This window comes from Sorghum bicolor, chromosome 10 (assembly GCF_000003195.3).
Source record: "Sorghum bicolor cultivar BTx623 chromosome 10, Sorghum_bicolor_NCBIv3, whole genome shotgun sequence".
NCBI classification, from domain to species: domain Eukaryota; kingdom Viridiplantae; phylum Streptophyta; class Magnoliopsida; order Poales; family Poaceae; genus Sorghum; species Sorghum bicolor.
The window spans coordinates 42,432,142-42,445,664 of NC_012879.2; the positions used below are offsets into that span (position 1 = coordinate 42,432,142).

The 13,523-nt window shown below is 39.4% G+C and overlaps 1 long non-coding RNA gene across 2 annotated transcripts; it reads left to right on the forward strand.

Moving 5' to 3' along the window:
• LOC110430879 lies at positions 734 to 3,925 on the forward strand. 2 transcript variants are annotated; one of them, XR_002448284.1, is made up of 4 exons: positions 734 to 1,478; positions 1,902 to 2,011; positions 2,700 to 2,834; positions 3,039 to 3,925. It is a non-coding gene; the product is annotated as an uncharacterized LOC110430879 (long non-coding RNA). The 2 variants fall into 2 exon arrangements; XR_002448283.1 differs by having other exon boundaries at positions 2,700 to 3,925.

Genomic DNA, 13,523 nt, shown 5'->3' on the forward strand with positions numbered 1-13,523 from the left:
ATAGTGTCTAGCAACAAGTGATCATATTTTTGTAATGGTTTGTGGTAAAGCCATTCTTTTTTAGTGGTTTGAGGCAAAAGCCTCATTTTTTCAATGTCCCCTGGCAAGTTTTGCCCTTCTATTGCCTCACTCTGCTGCCGCCGGTGCGAAAAGAAATTTCACCTCCTATCACCCTTCTATCGCCTCCTGCCGCCGGTTTACAAGTTTTGCCCTTCTATCGCCTCACTTTGAGGCCAGCCCCAACGCGGGCAGTCAGTAGCATATGCTTGAGCCAAAAAGTATAGGACAGGTAGATGGTGTGTACAGAGAACTACTGATTTTACAACGCAAGCTAACATCGACTGTAAGAACATCATCTCATCATTTAGCTTTTTGTCACTTATTTCTTTTGTCATTCTCTTTCACAACCTCTGTAAAAGCAGAGACCAGTTTCGCTGCTCGCCGTCTACAACGCTTGCTTGCCTGGGTGCCTTGCACTTTTGTCACGCGAGGCTGTCGCAGCCTCTGCAGGCAGCTATAAGCTGCTGCGGAGCCACTACAAAACATGATTTGGAGCTCGCGCGCTGACGTGGAGGACGGGGCTACAAGCCAGCTTGGCGCGTTGGGGAAGGCCTCATCGCGGAAGTCACGCCTCCAATCGCTCTCGCGAGATCCCTCGTCCCTTGCGCGAGGCAAACTCCGCTATTTCTAGCTCTCTCACCCAATCATAATCTGTGCTCTGTAAAAAGGAAGGGAGCATTCGCCGTGGACGAAACCAAATTTGCACTCCCCTGCACCTCCACCTTTGCGGAGGAGATGTCCGCTTGCAATTTCCTTGCCGCTACCCTGCCAAGGACGACACCCCATCCCCTGCCCTGCCGAGAACGCCGCCGCAACATTACCATTGCCACCTCTGCGTACCGGCCTGCCAACCGGCCCCTGTACCGCCGACCATCAGAGGCACTCATCTCACGACGCTCGAGCACCTGCAGCCTCGTCCCCCACGCTGCCGAGCGCTAGGCCACCGCCCGACGACGCCCCTGCCCCTCGGACTTTCAGATCGCCGACGCTCAAGCGACCAAACTCGACGAGTTGAGAGGTTAAAGATAAGAGCGGCGGGACCACAACGTTAAAAAGATGGAGTGGGCTTCTGGCCTTTTTCAGAGCGCAAGCAGAAGCAGTCACGGACTGCAGCAAGCAGAAGCCCTCTCTTCCTCTCTTGGAGTCACGCTCCCGCTTTCCAACACCCTACACCAGCGGCCGCTCAGCCCCGGAGCTCGCATCCTTCTGCCCGTGTGTCGATGTGTGGTCCTTCGAGAAATCTGCTCCCAATCTCTCCCGTAATTGGTTGGTGATGGTGGTCTCTGGGTGCTTGTTGAATTGACTGTGAGTAAAAAGTTGTCGAGATTGGAGCGTGATTTGGAGTGATGTCCAGATTGTAGTCATTCTCAGGAATACTGAATTTGGGATTGCAGACTACCTCTATAGCGATGTACTCTGTAAGATATTATAGTTTATTTTAAACAAAGGTTGATGTGAAACAATTGTAAATTAGAGTGTGTATTAGTATATGCGCAAGAAAGAGAGGCAAGAAAAAAGAAAGAAACATTGGGGGGGGGGGGGGGTTGGGCGGTTTGAGTAGTGTCATTTTTAGCCAAATTTTTGTAGTGTAAGTTCATCTACCTCTATTTTCGGGCTGGGTCTACCATTGGATCTGGTAATCTGATCTGATCAAAACTTTGATTGCTTTCAAGTCGACTCTAGGGTAACCCATCAATCGTGCCCAATTTTCATGTGTAGATATATCTCTTTATTATTATCTATCTCCACTTTGCTTTTGCTCAGTTGTAGTGGACACCAATTTGTTATGCTACATTATGCAGTTCTGACTTCTGACCCAATGTCATTTTTACCTGTTGCAGCTTCTCAACTACTTCTGTTGCAGCTTCTCAACTACTTCGGCATGATTAACAAACCAGAATTGCACCAGTAGATCGACATTGTTGTTCATTCCGATTTGTTTCAATTGGCAGTAAGCAATACAAAATCCCTCGTTATTTGTTATGATTTGTTTTTTGATTATGTTTTTTTTTACTTTGAGTCGCATAAGCCTGATCGGCAATCAGGCATATCTATTCTGAACTTTAGCTTACACAATCCACTCCATACGTGTATAGATATGAATTAATTTGTTTGTTTCAGATGACTTTAATAGTTTTCATAGATATGAATTAATTTGTTTGTTTCAGAGGACTTTAATAGTTTTCATAGTCTCGTGTACATCCGTTGTTAGTCGTTGTTGGCAGTGCCCTCCGAACATCTGAATGCCAACAATCTGAAATTGACGTTCCATGTAGTATTCAGGTTGCTTCTCTAGCTTTTTTTTGTTGAGGCCTCCATGTTTTTCTATCAAAATCCAGTTAGGAGCAAGTAGCTATGCAAATGTATATTTTTTGTGGTAGCCAAAAACATGCATGACTGAGACAAATACCTTCAATAAGTCTTCTCCGCTGAAATAAGTTTTATTTGCTGAATTTGATTTTAATCCAAAGTTGTGGTCACTGGCAAATTAGTAGTTGTTAATATAGCTCATCTACCCCGACTGTTGCAACCACCTCTAAAAAACAAAAGATTCAACCATGCTTTTCTATGCTTGGGGATGAGTAGGTTTGAGATCTATGGTGTTGTTTAGATCCTCAATTTTTTGTCAACTTTTTCAGGTACTAAAGTTATTCGTTTCAAAGACAGGGAGTTTTCTGCCCCTAACCCTCCTGAACCTGAGAAATAGAGGGAGTTTGTACTGAAGATTAAAAAAGGTTCTCAATGTGATCCATTGGTCTTTTGATCATTCTATTGTAAGTAATAAGCGCACATATTTATACTTTTACCTGCTTTCTTCAGTCTAATCAGAACCAGAAATGACGTGTTTCAAATGCTAGAGGTACAATATTAGACCTATGGAATGTTGAAGTCTTTTCCTCGCTTGTCTTGTTTATATGCAAACTGGCAAGTCCTTGATAATATCCAGTTAATGAATTCTTCAATTTTTATATGTGCAGACCACTCTTCAAAATTATAGATCTCTCAAGCTCATGCAGGTGCATATTGTTCGACACTATGATATAAGCATCTTTCAAGTTCTTGATATATGATCAATCCTAGGAAAAGCTGAACGAGATCAGTGATAGGCTTAGCTCTTTTAATCCTGATGCCTTTTCACTGATTATTCCTGCTAACTGAATGTGTGTGTGTGACCTTCAAATGAATGTAAGTATGCCTCATCATTTGGTAATCACAGCTTCATATATGTAGGATACCTCTGTTTTAAGTTTCTTTTGTCAGGGTGCTGCATGGTTGTGCACAATCTTATTTAGGCCATGACAGACTCAAAAATTGAGTTACTACATTTTTGTTTAGTGCATTCACCAGGTAGACGAAAACCACTACTTTGCTCATATGCTGGGACCTGTATGTGGCCGGGCGTTGAATACTTGAATCAGCTAATCCCTCCCTGTTGTTTAGTTCAAGTGTTTTTCTCCATTTTCAGTCATCTGCACTTTTCCCATTCCTGTTTATGGAGACTTGAGACAGCTCTGCAAATTAACCTTCCCAAACAACTTTAATATTCTCTACTAATACTAAGTTTACGGTGATTAAACTTTATAGTAGTATAGTAGAGATTTTTAGAATTCTCCATCGCTTTGAATTTCATATTGCATTGACCATCGACTCAGTTCATTTCTTTTTTTCACAGTATCTCTTGTAGATTTACTTCTACCTCATAGCTTTCAGAGGTGCTTAATACATGATTGTTTAGATTCAGGATTCGCCGCCTCATTGTCTATTTAATAAGGTGAACAATATATTCATGTGAGATTTTAGGCAATCTTGTTATACATAATATTTTCTGAAATTTAAGTCAATTGGTGACTAGCTGCATCAGCAACTAACAAGAAACAACCTGACAATTTAAGTCAATTCATAACAAAGGTAACTCAGAGTTGTTTTTTCATGTTGAACTGCTAGAACTTGAAGGCCAAATATGCTATAAATCGATTTTTCTTCTCATGTCACATCATTTGAGTTCCAATGACACTCCTGGCTGCTAGAATGAGACATTGGTCGATGCCCAAAATGGCCAAAAACCTTGGCCTTTTTGCGGACCGGTGTTAAAGGCCTCTTTAACGAACCGGTGCTAAAGGGTCCTACCCAACGGCTACTGACAGGTGCTGTCGGGGCAGAGACCCTTTAGCACCGGTTTGTAACACGAACCGGTGCTAAAGGGTCCCCTTTAGCACCGGCCAGTGCCACGGGCCGAGGCAAAGCCTTTAGCACCAGTTTGTAACACAAACCGGTGCTAAAGGGTGACCCTTTAGCACCGGTTTGTGTTCTGAACCGGTGCTAAAGGTCCGATTTATAGGCCGGCTCCCTCCTCCCCTCTGCCCATTTGAAACCGAGAGCACCATTGTTGTTCTTGGAGCTTCTTCTTGCTTGTTCTTCATTTGTTCTACATCTCCAACGCCCATCTTTGATCTTCTTCGACTTCGTCATCGTCTCTTCGTGCTTGGAGGTGACTAACTTCAGCCTTTCTTGTCTTTTTCATGTTGTTTTTGGCTTGTGATGTTCCCATCATTTTTTAGCTCAAATCCACTTTGTTATTTTGAATCATTCACGTGAATTAGTATCCATTTATATATATCATATTTCATGGTTGACCTAGTATTAATGTAGTTTGCAAGAATGAATTATAGTATCTTTTTATGATCTTAGAAAGTAGGATAGTTCAAATTAATTGGTTTGTTAATATCACGATTTTTTTTATTACTACATATAATGTCCATTGTATCATACATTGTTACTAGTAAATGTGGAATTTATAATTGTTTAAAAATTGAGTATGGATAGTAGATGGCAACCGTGACCGGGTCTTCGGTCTCTCAACGGGTTCAAAAGCGATACCGTCCGCAACTCCCTCTCATTACTTGTGGCAAGTGTGGGCAGAAGATTTTGATGGAGTACAAAGTGTCGAAAGAGGGAGTAAACAAGGGTCGTATATTCTACAAGTGTCCGGATCGTAATGTGAGTTATTTCCAGACATTTGCTTATATATGTGCATATTTTTTTTAAATGATATTAATTAAACTTTTGATTCTCTCTTTTAATTTCAGTGGGATGGTACTGGCGGATGTATAGGTTGGTACTGGGAGGAAGAATACATTGAACACATTAAGAAATCTTTTGCACAGGTGGTTGAGGCTGAAGGTGGTGAGGCAGTGAGCCGACGAAAGGAGTTCAATGATGTTGATCAAGCGAATGATCTATCTATTATAGTTAGGATCGGACGCGAACTAATTATGTTGCTTAAGTGCATTTTAGTTTTGGTTTTTTTAGTGCTAGTTGCGATTGTATTTGTTGTAGCCAAACTTTCCTGAATTAATCAACTATATATCTTAGACATGTTGTGCAATAAGATGAGAAACTATATGTGTGCATGGTTTTCATAATATATATGTTATATTTAATTCATATACCCAGTACGAAAGAAAGGCAAGCATTTTAAAGGCAAGGCAGACCACCAGACCAAACCTCTCAATCGAACCGGAGATGATGTACTCGAAATGGTCAAGGATATAAAAGTGGTATTTGGAAAGGGACGAGGCAGCGAACCTATTCCCAAGGATGCTAAGGGACACGTACCCATGTGGAAGAAGAAATCCATATTTTGGGAGCTACCTTACTGGAATGTCCTAGAGGTCCGCAACGCAATCGACGTGATGCATCTGACAAAGAATCTTTGTGTGAACTTGCTCGGATTCATGGGTGTCTACGGGAAGTCTAAGGATTCACTTGAAGCACGACAGGACTTGCATCGCATGAAAGAACGAGACAACCTACATCCAGTCGACAAGGAGTATGGGATGACAACCGTGGACCTTAACAATAGTGGGTTCAAAGACGAACCATTCGTCTTTGCTGCAGACGTGAGTCAGGTGTTCTATGTCAAAGATATGTCTACGAAACCAAAGAGAGGAAAAAATGATGACCACTCAATCATCAATGAGCCAAAGCGCCACATTGTCCTTTCTGGGAAAAGAAACATTGTCGGAATTGAGGACAAGTCAGACATGTCAGGCGATTACGAAAGGGATGATCGAATTCCGCCCTTCATAGTCAACGAAGACCCAAGCATTCTGTTAAACAATGAGGATACTCCATGGTTATGGCAGGATCATAACCAAGGGTCATACGTCAAGAAGAAGTTCATTGTTGTGTCGGCTTGACTTTGTATGAAACTATATTTGAGAATTGTGAATTTTGATGTGTGTAACAAACTTTGTATTCGTGACTTTGTATTCATGACTTTTCCAATTGTTAGAGATCATCAAGATCTACATTTTATATATTGTCCATTTTAATCAAGATCTACTTTTCCAATCCTAATCACTTTTCCAATCAGTGGTTCAAACTTTTCCAAAAGAAAAGTTGACCATTAGACAAAATGTAGAACTTGATGAGTGTAACAAACTTTGTATTCATGACTTTTCCATTTGGGACAATCTAGGGTTCGGTCAAAGGGTGTTTTTATAAAAACCAATGCTTTGACTTTGGTCAAACTTGGTCAAATGGCCCATTTAATGACTTCAAATGAATAAAGTTTGAATACAAAGTTGTTAGAGATCATCAAGATGTCCATTTTATATATTGTCCATTTTTCCATTTGGATAATTTTGAGCCAATCCTAATCACATTTCTATAAAATCCAAGACGGGTTTTGGTCAAACTAGGTCAAATGACAAACTAAATTAGTTAAAATAAAAAAAATTTGAATACCAAGTTGTTAGATATCATCAAGATCTAAACTTTTTATATACACAACTTTTCCATTTGAGAAAGTTTAAGTTAACAATACTCACAAATTCTTGAATCTCACACAAACTATATGAAACTATATGTGTCAATTGTGGATTTTCAACTACACCTTCCCAAAACTTTGTCAAATGCAAAAATGGTCTATATATGAAATGTAGATTTTGATGAGTGGAACAATATTGGTATTCATGACTTTTCCATTCGAGACCATCTAGGGTTCCGAAACCACTGTGTGGCTATGAATTCTCTGAAAATTCAAAATTCAGTGGTTCAAATTTTCCAAATGAAAAGTTGACCATTAGACAAAATGTAGAACTTGATGAGTGTAACAAACTTTGTATTCATGACTTTTCCATTTGGGACAATCTAGGGTTCGGTCAAAGTGTGTTTTTGTAAAAACCAATGCTTTGACTTTGGTCAAACTTGGTCAAATGGCCCATTTGATGACTTCAAATGAAAAAAGTTTGAATACAAATTTGTTAGAGATCATCAAGATGTCCATTTTATATATTGTCCATTTTTCCATTTGGACAATTTTGAGCCAATCCTAATCACATTTCTATAAAATCCAAGACGGGTTTTGGTCAAACTAGGTCAAATGACAAACTAAATTAGTTAAAATGAAAAAAATTTGAATACCAAGTTGTTAGATATCATCAAGATCTAAACTTTTTATATACACAACTTTTCCATTTGAGAAATTTTAAGTTAACAATACCCACAAATTCTTGAATCTCACACAAACTATATGAAACTATATGTGTCAATTGTGGATTTTCAACTACACCTTCCAAAACTTTGTCAAATGCAAAAATGGTCTATATATGAAATGTAGATTTTGATGAGTGGAACAATATTGGTATTCATGACTTTTCCATTCGAGACCATCTAGGGTTCCGAAACCGCTGCGTGGCTATGAATTCTCTGAAAATTCAAAATTCAGTGGTTCAAACTTTTCCAAAAGAAAAGTTGACCATTAGACAAAATGTAGAACTTGATGAGTGTAACAAACTTTGTATTCATGACTTTTCCATTTGGGACATTCTAGGGTTCGGTCAAAGGGTGTTTTTGTAAAAACCAATGCTTTGACTTTGGTCAAACTTGGTCAAATGGCCCATTTGAGGACTTCAAATGAAAAAAGTTTGAATACAAATTTGTTAGAGATCATCAAGATGTCTATTTTATATATTGTCCATTTTTCCATTTGGATAATTTTGAGCCAATCCTAATCACATTTCTATAAAATCCAAGACGGGTTTTGGTCAAACTAGGTCAAATGACAAACTAAATTAGTTAAAATGAAAAAAATTTGAATACCAAGTTGTTAGATATCATCGAGATCTAAACTTTTTATATACACAACTTTTCCATTTGAGAAAGTTTAAGTTAACAATACCCACAAATTCTTGAATCTCACACAAACTATATGAAACTATATGTGTCAATTGTGGATTTTCAACTACACCTTCCCAAAAATTTGTCAAATGCAAAAATGGTCTATATATGAAATGTAGATTTTGATGAGTGGAACAATATTGATATTCATGACTTTTCCATTCGAGACCATCTAGGGTTCCGAAACCGCTGCGTGGCTATGAATTCTCTGAAAATTCAAAATTCAGTGGTTCAAACTTTTCCAAATGAAAAGTTGACCATTAGACAAAATGTAGAACTTGATGAGTGTAGCAAACTTTGTATTCATGACTTTTCCATTTGGGACAATCTAGGGTTCGGTTAAAGAGTGTGTTCATCAAGATATATATTTTTATATGATAAATAGATTTTTTATTTGATGAAAACAATACCCTACTAACATTCCGATTAATAAATAATAAAAATAAAAATTTTTACGTCAATATGATGTGAAAATAAATTTCGAGTTGATTGGATATAGTTTCTGTAAATTTATTGGGATAATATATTTTTGCATTAACAAAATACTAAACATTTCTTACAAAATCATTGCAAATTATAAAAATACAATAAGATATTTAAGGTTAAAAATTTTTAAGTGTACATTAAAAAAGATTACAATATATGTCACTGTTTAAAAAATATTATGCAAAATATTTAATTTACTATACAATTTATAATATAAACTGTATATATAAACAATTGAAAAAACCCTAAACTAAAAAACATAGCACCGGCCCAAAGTGGGAACCGGTGCTAAAGGGTCCTAAAAATTTCAGGAGCCCGCCCTAGCGCGCGCAGGACCCTTTAGCATCGGTCCGTAGCACCGGCTGGTAACACGCGCCGGTGTTAAAGGGTCACTGCGCGTGTTACCAGCCGGTGTTAAAGACCCTTTAGCACCGGTTCCAGCCACGGACCGGTGCTAAAGGGTCCGCCCCTATATAAGCGCACAGGCGCCCTGGATCTGGGCAGTTCCCTTCGTCTTCGTCTTCGTCGAGCAGAGACCTCCGTCGCCGCCGTCCAGCGCCGCCCGTTCGTCTCCCCAGCGCCGACGTTCGTCTCCAGCGCCTCCCGTTCGTCTCCCCAGCGCCGCTGCAGCGGCTATCTCCACCAGAGCCGGCCGGCCACTGGCCATCATCTCTCCTTCGACGAACTCCGATCCCCGCCACGATCCTACATATATTCATCGATCTATATATATGCATGAATGCCATCAGTTTATATATGTAGACTAAAATTGTATATATGAATTGTATATATATATATATATGAATACCAACAGTTTCGATGAATAATATGTTATATATATATATATCTTATATATGTATGTATGTATGTATATACATACTATTATTCTTGTATCATTTTGTATCATTTTGTTCTTGTATCATTATTTTATACTATTATTTTGTATCATTATGTATATATACTATTATTTTATATGCACTTATGTACTATTATTTTGTATCATTATATATGCACTTATATTTTATACCAATAGTTTATATACTATTATTTTGTATCATTATGTATATATATGCACTTAATACTTATATTATTCTTGTATCATTTTGTAGTAGTATTAATTTTTTTAGTACATTATTCTAGGTGCAAGTGTATTACTTGGCTTAAAACATATACTATTATTGTTTATACTATTATTATAGTATTATTTTTTAGTATATTATTATAGTATATTACTTGGCTTAAAAGACTTTTTAGTATGTTATTCTAGTATATTATGAATTGTAGTGTTTTGAATTGTTATGAAATATATTGTGCTAGTATATTATTCTAGTGTTATTGTCCGTATTATTTTTTTAAGTATTATTTTTTAGTTTGGAGCACTCTAGCACTTATATTATTCTTGTATCATTTTGTAGTATTAATTTTTTTAGTACATATTCTAGGTGCAAGTGTTTTATTTGGCTTAAAACATATACTATTATTGTTGATACTTTTATTCTAGTATTATTTTTAGTATTATTTTTTAGTATATTATTCTAGTATATTACTTGGCTTAAAAGACTTTTTAGTATATTATTCTAGTATATTATGAATTGTAGTATTTTGAATTGTTATGAAATATATTGTGCTAGTATATTATTCTAGTGTTATTGTCCGTATTATTGTTTTTGGCTTAAAAGACTTATATTATTCTAGTATATTTCTTATCTTATATAGAATATATATATATATATATATATATATATATATATGGTTGCAGACATAGAACTGGCTGACCGTCCTCATGATGATCCTGATTATATGGAAGCTGCCATTCAAAATATGATCGACGACGGTAGTCAGTACTTTATTGATTACCACGAGATCATGCAAGGCAATCCGACTGAGCAACAAGAGGGCAATGACCCTAAGCAACAAGAGGGCAATGCACCTGAGCAACAACTTGTCGTGCAACAAGAAGAAAATACTGGCGAGGTATATGTAAATGTAATCATATATAATTAATGCATCTCTTACATTAGGTTTTAGACTTATTACTTGGTTATTAATTTAGTATTTTTGTTTCTATATCTACGTGTAGCCTTCTGGATCGACCTCTACGGGGAGAAGCGTACCTCCACGAGGGCCAAAGAAGCCATTGGAGGGCCGCTATGTAATCTCTGAGTTTGAGATAGCTACAGGCAGACCACTTGGTGAACATGCAAATAAATATGTTAGTCACTGTGGATATCTTGTGAGAGATCAAATATCGATCAGTGCTCGTGAATGGAGAGAGAAGCGAGGTGCTCCTGAGATCAGTTTTGTCTCTGATCGTGACAAGGAGTTAGTTTGGAAAGCCGTCACAGACGTTTTCACCTTCGACACCAACAATGAAGAGTTGAAGGTGCGAATTTATGACTGGACTATGAAGAAGATGACAGTACTCTTCCAGAATTGGAAGAAGACTTTGTACAATAAATATGTCAAGAAAAACAAAACTCCAAATTTCAACCTCAAGCAATACGTAAAGCTGAGGACCTTCTGGGATGACTTCGTGCAGTACAAAACATCAGAAGAGGGCGAGGAACGAGCCATTAGAAACCAAGAGAATGCAAGTAAAAAGACATACCACCATCATATGGGATCAGGTGGTTATAAGAGTGCTGTTCCCAAGTGGGACCGAATGGAATAGGAGATGCTTACTAGGGGGTCACACCCGAGACAATAGCAAAGAATTGGAGCGAGCGCTCCAAGCATCGGTTCTATAGTCATGGGGGAAGCGTGGGCCCAGACACCGGGGCACTAGTTTGGAGCCAAGAAATCTCTAGAGCAGCAGAGAGACTAGTCCGTGCACGAGAGGCGGTTTAGTCTAGTGAGTTCAGGCCTAACAGGGAGAAGGATGAACTCACCTATGCGCTTGAAAATCCTGAGCACGGTGGGCGTACGATAGGCTATGGGGCAGTTCCGTGGCTGCAATCATTCCAAGCCGATCAAGATACCTACAGAAGCCGCCAGAGAAAGAAGGATGAGGAGGCAGAGCGGATCCGCCGCCTAGAAGCTTTTGTTCTGCAGTTAGAAGAGCGCGAGAAAGCTCGTGAAGAATGGATGGAGGCAGAGATTCAAAGGCAAGTGCAAGCAACACTTAGTCAAATGACGAAAGGGCAAGGTACATCACAGCCTGAGGTCAATGTTAGCCCCCCAGGCCAGTTGAAAAGCAGTTGTGCATCCACGGATGTACCAACCACTCAGGATGACACGAAGCTACACTTCCCCGTGGATGATGTCACAGAGGCTTTTACTACCTGTGAGCTGCATGTACCAGATGGGAATGCAAGCAAAAAGATGGCTATCGCTGTTGTCAACCCTATGGACCGAACGAGAACTCCAAGAATCCATAATCGACCAGTACCTAGTGGAGATGCTAGCGTCTCGGTTGATAGGGTTGAGAAAGGTTGTGGCAATGTGCCTCTAGACATAGAAGGGGGAGACGGAGAGAAGACCTTAGGTGAAGCTGAGAAGACATTTATTTGTTGGCGCAAGCGCTTCATAATTATTCCTCAACATAGGTTTGTGTGTGATTTTACTTCTTATATTATTTATTATGTATTGAAATTAAAAAATTTTGCTCACAAAACTTGTAATTGTTTTCTTTGCAGGGACTCCTCCAACCTAAGTCCAGTTCTCTCCCCAGCGCATCATAGTGCTGCGGGCGGTGACAATGCTGGATCTCCTCCAACACCTGCGGCGGCCACACCGACCCCGCCACCGCCTCCACCACGGTCTCCACCTCCTCCACCGAGGTCTCCAACTCCTCCACCACGTTCTCCAACGCCGAAAAGATCGGCCCCACCACCTCCACCGCCTGCACCGCCCTCTCCAAAGAGTGCACGGTTGGTCCCCTCGCCTCCAAAGCGAGGTAGTCAGAAGCGGTCCGCCCAAGAAAGACCGAAGTCATCGGTCCCACCTCCAAAGAAGGCTGCCTCAGCAAAGAGAGCTAAGACGCCAGAAAAATTACCTTACGAAAAGAGTGAAGAGGAGGTAATTGCTACATCCAAAGCTGAGGTCAATCAATTTTTTGATAAATTGAAGGAGGATAGGAAAAAATGGCTTAACCTTAGAAAAGCCGTACTTTTATGTAAAGCCATCGGAACTGAGGCAGAAGGTGGCGGACCATCAAAAGAAGCAACGCGAAGCTCAGAAAAAGCCAGCACTTTCAAACTATGAGCGGTCTCTGGTCAAGTCTTCACAGCCTAAGAAGATAGTAGGAAAGGGGGTGCCACAACTCGGAGAAGTATCAAAACCGGTGCCCCCTTTGATTGTGCCAAATCAATACGGCTCAAATGAAGACTTGATGCCAAAGAAATCCTTAGCGTTGTCAGAGCTAGACTCGCTTGAGCGTTACTTTGGACAGAGCAGTTTAAATATGGAAGAAACTGCCGCCATTCTTGGATGCCAAACATTTGAAAAAGCCGAGGTAGTTGATCAATGGAGGGCAAGATATGAACCGGGTAGGAGTCTATTCGACCCTAAGCGTTTACATGAGCTCGGCACACAAATGTTTGCAATAAACAAATGGTGCATTGAGGCGTCTAAAAGGGGAGAGAATTGGATTTCTGTTCATATTAGACAACATCACTACTTCCGTGGAGATGACCTCATATACGTGCAGTTCGAAGAATTGCACCAATTATGTCACCTCGACGCTCTCGACAAATCTCTTGTCAGTTGCTTTTGTCTGTAAGTATTTTTTTCTTTTTATTATACTTCTAACTTCTTTAATTACATGTATATAATCCTTACACACTTAGGATTTG